Source organism: Lissotriton vulgaris, chromosome 7 (assembly GCF_964263255.1).
Source record: "Lissotriton vulgaris chromosome 7, aLisVul1.2, whole genome shotgun sequence".
In the NCBI taxonomy this organism is placed as follows: domain Eukaryota; kingdom Metazoa; phylum Chordata; class Amphibia; order Caudata; family Salamandridae; genus Lissotriton; species Lissotriton vulgaris.
The window spans coordinates 354,107,547-354,119,122 of record NC_141695.1 but is presented as its reverse complement, the minus strand read 5'-3'; positions in this window follow the sequence as shown (position 1 = coordinate 354,119,122).

Below are 11,576 nucleotides of genomic sequence, written 5' to 3'. Positions count from 1 at the left end.
AGACTAGTTTCATTTTATTTATATATTTTTTTAAATTATAGTGATATCCACTTTCCAGATCTTCTGTGCCTGAGTCCAGAATTTCTATAGGCACAGATCATTTAGTGGTCAATTCCGATTCGGGTAAGAAAACTGTCCTACGATTCGTATTTGTAGCCGTTTCCGTACGAATCGTACAAAGCCGTCCGAATTGCGTAGTATGATCCTTTTCCAAAGTATACGTCCGAATGTTTACGAACCGTACGAAAAACAAGCGAAGCTCCGTACGATATTATTATTATTATTATTATTATGTTTCTTATATAGCGCCTGAATCGACCCCCGAAGGGGTATCTCCGCGCTTGCCTTGGGAACCCGTCCTGGCTTTTCCCTGTGAGTTTGTATCATGGAGGCATACCTTGCGTTGTTTACTTTACTTTTTAACTTATAAAGCAGCCGAATCCCCACCTTGTATCTCCGTTCTACGGAAGTAATCACTGACAAAATATCGAAGGTCAAAAAATCGACCTACAAAAATATCAGAATAAAAATATCGACATCCTATCTACAACATGGTAAGTACAAAAATTATCGGGAAAAATATTGATGTCAAAAATATTGTTAAGAAAAATCTTATCAATATAATAAACTTAGTAAAACATATATAATGTTTAAAATTAATAAGTAATATATATATAATTTAATAAAGCATTAACTGAACATAAACATATAAATATATATACTTAATCAGTTTTAATAATTATTTTAATAACTTATAAATCATTTTAAAATATTATAAATTACAAATACATTGATGCACATAAAATAATAACATAAATAAAATTTAATGAAGTACGTAAAACAAATTAAAAATTGTTTATTTACTTGTAATATTTTAAAAATGTATTATATACTACATTAGCTAAAATATTACCAAAATTATCAAATTGCTGAGGGAATAAAACTACTGTCCCAACTCCAAAAAAAACAGTAAGAAAATTGTTGGATAGCGTAGGGGTAAAAATGACTATTCCCACTACAGAGAGTGCAACAGTAGGGAAAGTGTTGGCTAGTGTAGAAGTTAAAAAACATACTTTTAAATAAATTTATGTTTTAAAATAATTAATGAATTATTAAATAAATCTAAACTATTTACAAATACCAATAAATAGTTATTAAAAACATAAGTATCAATGAATAATTAACAATAAATGAATAATAAATACCAATTAATATTAATTAAGAACTATTAATTACCAATTATTAAATATTAAAAAATAAAATATTTTTTATAACAAAAACATTAATTATAAAAAGTCATTACCAATTAACAAATAGTGAACAATAAAATAATTTTGTATACCAAAAACATGAATTATTAAAAATTAATTTCCCATTAACGACTTATTAATATATTAATTAAGATATAAATAAATAGTATTTTTGTAATATTTAATTACCAAATAATTATTAATAAATAAATGTTCATAACCCAAAAATTCTACTTTTAAATAATTACCAATAAATAATTAATGTCCAATAAATTAATTATCATTACCCAACCATACATTTTATAATGACTTAATTAGACATCAATTACACACTATTCCCCTACAAACGCATAACACACTCCGATAATAAAATAATACACTTAACATAATTATCAATTAATCAATTAATAACAATTAATTACCAATTATTAAAAATGAATTACCATTAATAATTAAAATCCAACTATAATTATCAATACCAATTAATGAAAATAAATGATTACTTAATTATATTTAAATTACTTCCTACCCTTTTCCCTATAAACCCACAACCCGCTACAGAACTTAGACAAAAAAATTGACTAAAATTAATTTATAATTCCTAAAAATTATTAATTAATTTAGTATAATTAAATTCCTTCCCACCCTATTCCCCTATAAACCCACAACCCGCTACGGTACTAAAATACAAGGTTAACTTAAAATAACATTATTAACATATAAAAATTGTATATATATATTTTAAAACCAGTAGAACACTTTACCCAAAAAATATTATAAAAAAATATTATATGCATAATAAAATACATAACAACCATATAAATATAGATATTTGTAACATCGATATTAGTAATATTGATATATTTGATATCGATATTACTAACTTCAATATCACTTACATTGATATTTAAAAAATCGATATTTCTTACCTTAGGGTCTATATTTTCTCCATTGATATTCTTAACATCGATATTCTGTCCCTTCGATATTATCAGCTCGATATTATTGTTGGTCGATATTTTATTGTCGATATTTTGACTGCTCACCCTACGGTAGTGCGACTGTTAGCAAGGAAAAGAGATTTCAGAAGGGATCAATTTTTAGGTCTCTTCAGAATACTGAAGAGAACATTTACCCCCGCCATATTAGAATGGCGTGGGGACCGTGGCAACGGGAAGAACGTCCGCCGCTTTTCCACCCAAGAAAAAGGGTTTCATATGGTGGCAGTGTCTGCTAGACACTGCCATCCATATCAGGATGCAGGCGGAAGGGAGCCTTCCTGTGAGGGCATTGCCGACCCAGAAAGGCATGCGGATTTCGAGGTTGGGGTCCCGTTGCGGGCACCCAGGATGTTGGGGAGTGGGGGGTACCTATGGTACCCTCCTACATGTGCAGTGCATGGTGCTCGCCACGTTGTGCCTGCACCTTCTTTCAAGACTTGGGGCCCCATTAGTATGTTGGGCCAATCTGCATCGCCTGCATGGTGGTGGCGCTCTACCCGACAAATTCCCCCACCGCATGTCAATTTCCCCCGCAACAGTACCATGGCAGAGGGACCCCGGCGGATGGCAAGACCATCCGCCGCAATGTTAGAAATGCAGGATGCGCCCGCCAGTGTGGCGGACGTATCATAATGGGATGTGCGGGACCGCCGCAGGCATTTTGGGCAGTCCCATTTCCCAGGGGTATGGCGGGCGGACAAAGTCCACCCACCATGTTAATGACCCCCTTGGTGTTGTTAACTTGAAAAATGTTAAATGGTGAGTATAAATTCCTTATTCATTAAAATGCATTGTATGTATATGTACAATTCTCTAGTGTATATGAACTCTTGTGTACTGATGGTGATAAATATTACAATTAATATATTTAAAAATTTGTATGTACTATGAGGATGAACTTTAAATTTTTATAAAAGTATTTCCATTGGTTTAGCGACAAAGGGGGTCATTAGGATGCCGGGCGGACTTAGGATGATGGGCGGACTTAGTCCTCCCGCCATCCTATTGGGTATTGGGACCGCCCGCCATAAGGGCGGGGGTCCCGTGGGGGATATTAGGATGTGGCGGGCGCATCCTGCATTTTTAGCATTGTGGCGGGCAGTGCTCTCAGCACCGCCCACCACAATGCTAAAAATGCACAAATGCATTTTTATTAACAATGCAGCAGGCGGTGCCTGCCGCTTTGTTAATGCAAATGCAGGGGGGTACCACAGGTACCCCCCGTTTGCACCCCCTACTTCTCCTTCACTCTGGGGGCAAACAGGGGGCCCCCAGAGTGAAGACCACATGCCTTTCTGTGGCGGCATCGCCACTACGGAAAGGCATTTAACTATCCCATGGTAATATGGCTGGCAGTGTCTAATAGACACGCCACCATATTAAACCTTTTCCTCCCCGGCCGCAAGGCGACCGGGGCGGAAAAGCGCAGACGGTCTTTCCGTCCGCCGCTTTCCCCCGCCATACTAATATGGCGGGGGTCAATTATGTGAGGATGGTGGGCAGATTGCCCCCGCCAGGCCGGCGTGGCTACCGCCAGCCTGGCCGAGGCAATCTGCCCGCCATCCTAATGGGCCCCAAAATATCAAAAATAAGTAATTGTGGAGGAGCCAGGTCGCGGACCAAGATGGCCGCTCGGGCTCCCGGCTCCTCCGGCCGCGGTCTCCTGCCACCACATCCAGCTCCCTAGCCAGCGCCTTTGTTATGTTCCCGTACAGCAGAGATGAAGCGGCGCAGATCCATGCGCGCACCAGTGCTCTGGCGGCTTCCTAGCCGGAGATGTGCTGTCTCGAAGTTTGCGGCCCGCCCCCGCCTGAAGCCGGGGTCTAGGGTCCTGAAATGCCCGGCCCCGAACACAACAACAACGGCAGGGTGTGTGGCGGAAGTGCCGGTCTGGGAAGATGGAGACCAGGATTTACCTGATTTTGACGGCGATTCTCACACAGCGCCACAGCAATGTTGAGACTTGATTTGCTGCGGATTCTTGAAGTGATGACCCCCCCCCCGGCTGGTCATTCTGTGGATGTAAGCCCCCTGCAAATTATATCGATCCCGACGGCGGTGAGTGTCTCCCAATACCCTTGCTGGGACTAGTTGCCCGCTATTTGATGAGCGACCTCGGGACACTCTCCGCCTAGTGGGGTACGCTCCGTGTGGGAGCGCCTTGCACGCAATTGCGCCTGATGGGATCTCGATATGATCCTTAACTGCTCTGCAGGGGCCACGAAAATGACGCGATCGGACACCTGGAGCGGATCGGCCTGGTACGATGGAGCCTCGCTGTATGCGATGACTGCCGCTACTGGGGGAGAGATGGAGGACCTTCGGAGGGGGGATGTCATGGCGGCCATTGCTGACTTGCAACTCGCACAGCAAAACCAGATGGAGACCGTGGGGAGAGACCTGTGGGGTCATCCAGGTGAAGCGACTTCTGCCCTGATCTACGGATTGCTGGATGTTGTGTGACATGTTGATTGTTGGCAGCCGGCTCATGGGTGCCCCCGGGACTTGGTGGTCTCGGGGCTAGATGTTGACGTCCTATGGGCCCACGCTCGACAGAGGGATAGTGGTGCCGTGTGTTGTACATCAATCACAGCGGAGGCCGAAGATCCGATGATGGTGTCATTTTTGGGAGCATTACCCTGTTCAAATGATCAACTGCTCGACAGCGGCGGGTAGCGGTGGCGCTATGACAAGTCCTTTCCCCTTTGTTCTGGACTGATGTTGAGGAGTGAGCGCCATCTCTCACGCTCCCTGATGGCCCCTAGATAGTTGGATAACTACGTCCTTCGAGCGACATCACTGTGTATTACCGTACCTCCGGATGACATCCTCTTCCCAGTCTGGTACTTTGACTCACCTACACCTGTAACAGAGAGACTGGGTTGCAACCGTAAATTGGACCGGGCGGGCCTGGGTTGAGTATTGTAATGCTACTTTCATTGTGGGCCGATGCGGGACTTTTTACCCATGTCATGATGGCGCTAACGGCAGACTGGCAAAGATTGAACCCACTCATAATACGTGTATTGTATTGCATTTCGGCTTTCTGTATGGAGTGTGTATCTCCTGTGGTGGCGGAGAGGGGGGCGGACGTGGGCTGTGGGTCTGTCCTGGTGTCCTCCTCCGTTCTCTTTCTTTTCTTTTTTCCTTTTTCCTTCCTTTAGACTTTCTTACTTTAGCCGAGCTATAGCTCTCTTCCGCTTTCTTCTAAATTTCGGGTTCATATAACGGGCGACAGGCACGCTGCTGAGGGGGAGGCCGTAGCCATAGGCAGGGGAGCAGGGTGGGGGGTTTGGGGAGGGGTATTACTGTTCTTCATTTTTCCTTTTTTCGTTTCTAGGGCCCCTTTTTTCTCACTTGTTATTCTTGGCTTTCCCTTTACTCTTAATTCTTTCCCCTTCCTTTTTGGGAACCAAGCGATAGGTTGTACACCGTACGTTCCTCTGGTTCGAATTACGAGGGTGGATGTTCCTTAAAACAGATTTAAGATGCAGCGGGCACGTACTGCATTGGCGTGCGAACTGTACTGTTTATTGTCTATCCTGTTTATTACGCATTAGTGTCAACGCCCTGCCTTTATTAGTCCTGACTGCGAAGATCCTGATTACTAACAGCCCTCGCTATGATGATTGTTCGACTGTACGGCGTCTGATCCTGTTTTTTTCCTAAACCTTGAAAAGAAACCTCTTTAATCCTGGTACCTATATGGTACGGTCATTATCCTGAGCTGCAATGGGGCAATTGGGAGGCGGACTGCTGAGTACTTGTGACTTTTACTGATTTGCTGCCCGTGATTGTAACTGCTTTGTGTATCAATAAAGGTTTACCAAAAATTAAAAATAAATAAATAAAAAAATAAGTAATTGTATAAGAATTGACTTCCAAAAATGTTTCTTTATTAAAAATATTGTGTACCAAAATGATATTCGGGCCCTAAATTGCATGTATCTAAAGAAATTCTATTATTTATTTATTTTTAACACATTTTTCAATTTAATAATACATGGTAAAAGAAATCCTTAAATATTAATATTGTTCTGAATAATTTATTTTTAAATGTAATTTTTTAGAACAATGATTTAAAAGCATCTTTTTAAGTCTATTAAAAGTATTATTAAAAATCTTTGTATAATATTTGGTAGCAGTATTCATGTTTAATTTCAATATTTTATGGATTTTTTATCATCGTTGGGCATTTTCGTGTTCATAAGGTTGAAATTCTGGTTTATTTTTAATTAGTAACTCAATATTCATTCATGTTTATCTTGAAATTTAAAAGTAAACTTGATAAAACTTATGTTTATTGTATCATTTCTTTAAAAAAAAAAATCATAAGCATGTTGGATGTTTGCTGATTGAAATGTCAGGAGTGCTTTGAATACAATCACATGCTATTCATACTGTTGAAATGTGAGGAGTACTTTGAATACAATCACATGCTATTCATACTGTTAAATGAAAATATGGGCATTATTACAATGTCAGACGTTAAGCCACTTAATGCAGAATTGCAGACCGACATGGCAGCTTAACAGTGTGAATTTTTGATCATGATGTTGGCTCTTTCAGTGTAAAATGCCTGATCGTTCTGACTTACTTTCAACGTGATTAAGCGGCCTGTTGGCCAGTCGGAAATACCTTAAGGGTAGAGTTTTCATTATCAGGATTACACTGTTTGACATCTTTTCCATTCAGGCTTTTCTGACATTGAAAGGCTTGCAGAAAGTTGCTTTTGTAGCCTGTAGCAGGGTTCCCTTTACTTGGAGGTGTACGGTTTTTCGTCATGTGCCCCTCTTGAAATCCTCGCGCTGTCTGGCAGGCACCCGATGGTCCTATTCACACATTGCCGATATTCCCACAAATTTCCATTTCTCTATGAGACATTCTGCCGTGTTTATGAACACTGTTCAATCTACTCTAGGGATGTCGGTTTTTGCATCCTCACTATGGGCCCCATTAGGATGTCGGGCGGATCGCCACTGCCAATGCGGGCGGTGGTGATCCGCCCGACATCTTTCCCCACCGCCACCCATTTCCCCCGCCATATTACTATGGCGGGGGGACCGCGGCGGACGGTAAGACCGTCCGCCGCTTTTCCACACGGTCAAGGAGTTGACTGGGCGGAAAAGGGTTTCATATGGTGGCGGTGTCTGTTAGACACCACCATCCATATTAGGGTGAAGGCAGGGACATGCTTTTCCGTGGTGTGCGGTCCTGTTTTACGTTGCGATGGGGGGCAGACAAAGTCCGCCCGCTATCCTGACGGGCCTCTATGTGTGCTTGCTATGTTCTCAGGCAATCAGAACTGCCGATCTACGGTTGGCCGGTTCACACACTAGGGGCCTCATTAGGACTAGGGGCCCGATGTAAAATGGGACCGCCCGTCATAAGGGCGGCGGTCCCGTGGGGGCCATTAGGATGTGCCTGCCACACTGGCGGGCACATCCCGCATTTTTAACATTGCGCCACCGCAATGCTAAAAATGCAAATCGCGCACTTCAATGCACAACGTGACCGGCACCATGCAGTACCTGCCACGTTGTACAGTGAAGTGCACCTCCCACCCCCCGCAGTCCCTGGGGACCCGCAATGGGCCCCCACAGGACATTCCTGCATGCCTTTCCGTGGCTGCAACACCGCCACAGAAAAGAATGTTCCCACCCACAACCTAATATGGATGGCGGTGTCCAACAGATACCGCCACCATATGAAACCCTTTTCCGCACGTTCAACCCCTTGCCCGGGCCGAAAAGCGGCGTCCCCCGCGCCATAGTAATATGGCGGGGGAAATGGGTGGCGGGCGGGGAAGTATGTCGGGCGGATCGCCACCAACCGCATGGCGGTGGCGATCTGCCCGACATCCTAATGGGGCCCTATGCTGGTGTCAGTCAAAGCCAACTCTGACCCACTTCAGAATAGGGCCATATATATTTTACGTATACTTAGTTATTTTATTGTTAAAAATAAATATTTGTGTTTAATTTTTTAGGTGAAGGTTATGTCTATTGTAGGTGTATGGGGTCGAATCTACATAAGATATTAATTAAATGTTTATTTAAATTTTTTTTTAACTTTTTTAAAATTAAGATTTAGATCTTGTTTGGTACTATTTTATAACTGTTAAATACTGTTTAAAAATGTACTAATATTATTTACTGCAAGAGAGAGATAAAAAAATTCTGGTTACTATGTAATTAATAGTTATTTTGTTTTATGTAGTAAGTGTGTTGTACCATCTGTTATAGGAAAGTGTGGAAATGTAATGGACTACACTAGATGTATCGTAATTAAAAACAATAAAAAAAATGACACAAATCATGGTGATCAGATTTGTTTTACTTTACATTTTGGGTGTGTTGTTATGTTTTATCAAATGGTCTTTTTGTACATTACATTCACTTATAGTAAAAATCCAAATTTGTTACTATTAATATTAATATTCCATTCAGTTACATGTACATACGATTATTTTTTTGTGGGGTGGGAATATGTTATGTGGTTTGTAGAAATGTAGGGTATAAAGGTATTTAAGTATTAACAATTTTACAAATGCTCATTTTATTGTACTTAGGTTAATTTTTACAATTACATTTTATTTTAAATTTTTATAAACGTCAAAAATATGGTACTTATTGGCGGTTTCTATTTTCAGAATTTGAATGTATATATTTTTAAAAATATCGATATGAATACATTTATGTTTTTAAAACTTGTTATTGGTGTTCAGTCTATCAAATGTCGAACAACATAAATATTGGGTACTAAGGGTACCATTACGATGGCGAGTGGACTAAGTCTGCCCGCCACCCTAACAGTAAGCAGGTCTGTCCGCCAGGTGTGCGGCGGTACCGCACCTGCAATCAGGATGGCGCCGCCACTGTGGCTGTGCCATCACCCATTCCCAGCATTGTGGCGGGCGGTTCTCACATCGCCGCCCGCCACAATGCTGGGAATGCATGTTGCCCCAGTATTGGAACTTTCATAGATTCCCATTGTTTGTATCATTCCCCGTCGTCGGAATGGGAGCCTCTGTAAAAATAAATAACCTAGTAGTAAGCACAAAAGTGAATCAATAGGCCTAGGCGTTAGCCCCTTTTGTAGCTTATCCACCTCTTTTTGTAAAAGAGACCAAACTTCTGCAATAACCAATCAGAGCAGCCTCACCCCATTGAACGTTCCTGAGAGAGCCTCAGAGCATCAGATTTTCTACCGCACGTTGTGCTAGGGAGTCTCCATTGCTCAATTTTCTTAAGTTTAATATTCCTATTTCAACTTTTTTCTTCAGTTTCAAGAATGTCTGACAAGGAGAGAAAGGCTCTTTTTAGGGCTTGTGCTACATGTTCCAAAAAGAGGCTGTTTGTGGAGGACAAACATGAAGAACGCATTTATTGTTTGTACCCGGACCACAAGGCCACTGAGTGCAAGATTTGCAGGACCTTCTCAACTAAAACCTTAAGAGACAGAGAAGGCCGCCTACTGACCTGGCTTCACAAGATCAAGACCCGTAAGGACATTATTCCCTCAGACAGTGAGGGTTCTTCTTCGGCTCCGTCCTCGAGAAGATCTAAGAAAAGAGGAAGGTCCTCCCCCTCAACATCTTCTGAGCCCCCTGTTAAGGCCTTACTTGGGACCTCTGATAGGTCTGAAGGGCCTGCTTCCCTAAAGTCTCCTCACCGCAGTGAAAAGGAGAGGCAGGGACAGCTTGAGGAGTCACAGACTGCGAAGGTGACTAAAACATCTTCAGAAAAGGAGAAAGGTGGCAAAAAACCTCCTTCTACTCCTCAGGAACTGCATTTGGACAAGAAACAGCGTCCATCGACGGCAAAAACGACAGGTACGCCGACGATTCCAGTCAAGAAAGATTTGCCTTTGAAAACAGCCTCGTCGACGATGGCAACGTCGACGACGATTGAACCGGCGTCGTCGTTTAAGGTACCTGATTCCTGTTCATCGTCAACGAGGCTAACATCTTCGACGTCGACGATGATGACAACGAGGTTACTGTCGACGGCGATGACGACGACGAGAAAAACCTCGACGACGACGATGTCGTCGACAACAGCTGCTATGATCTTGACGACGAGCTCGTCGACGACACCATTGACGATCCATCTTTTGTCGACGACAACAATTCCATAGTCGACGATCCACCTTTCGACGACGAGTCCAATCCCTTCGCCGACGGCTCCATTGACTGCACTGTCAAAGAGGATTGTTCAGCCGACGACGACTCCGTCGACGACATCGTCGACGAGTAGAAAAGTTTGTATTTCCATCAAAAAACATCAGATTACACCGGAAATGACGTCTCCATGGCGAGTCACCGCCCACATCATTACTGGATGAGGAATCTGAAGAGGAGGATGAGAGTACTTATGGACCGGCTTATAGCCCATCGGACCTAAATGTCAAGCGCCAGAACTCAAGTTCTGACGAGGTGGAACATCACTATGTGCCGCAGGAGACCTATGTTCACCATGAGAGATCTACTGTGAATGTACGCCCTCAGAGGTCTCCGCAAAGACATCCACAGGACATGGTAGCCATGCCGTCCTCACTCATTTCGGACTTGCAGTTAATGTTGCAAGATTACAGACGCAGATTTCCAACTCAACCGGAGGTACAGCAAGTACGTCCTCCTTCACCTTCAATTCCACCGCCTTAAGCAATGGCGCAGACTTCTTTGCCCTTGAGGGTAGACGAACAAGTGCCTAGGGATCCTCAGCGACAAGTGGTCCATATCCAGGATGAGGATATTGATGATGCTTCATCAGATGCTGATCGACAGGTGGATCCTGACCAAGATCCGGATAGAAACTGGGACATTGATGGTCCTTGGACCCGAATGCCTCAACACTCGACTTTCCTTCTACACCCCCCCTCGCCAGCTTCGATCTTCCAACCAAGCCCTTGCTACCATTCCTCGCATCAATAAAACCACCATGGGAGGTAGATCTTTCTCCTACCTCGCAGCTAAAACCTGGAACTCTCTCCCCACCCACCTACGTCTCACACAGAACCACCTAGCATTCAGAAAGCAACTTAAAACCTGGATATTCGACAAGTAACTCCCTTCCCCTCCTCAAGCGCCTTGAGACCCTCTGGGTATGTAGCACGCTATATACATTTTTTGACTTGACTTGACTTGACTCCTCAAGACCCAGATGTTCAAGTGCCAGATAACGCTACCTCCCCTCCAGCAGACATTGGAGGTTTTCATAATCTCATGGAGAGGGCATCGAAGAGGTTTGGTCTTCCAATTACGACGGTCCAATCGGACTGTTTTTTATAGGATTTCAAGGCACCTTACCAAAAATCGGTTCGC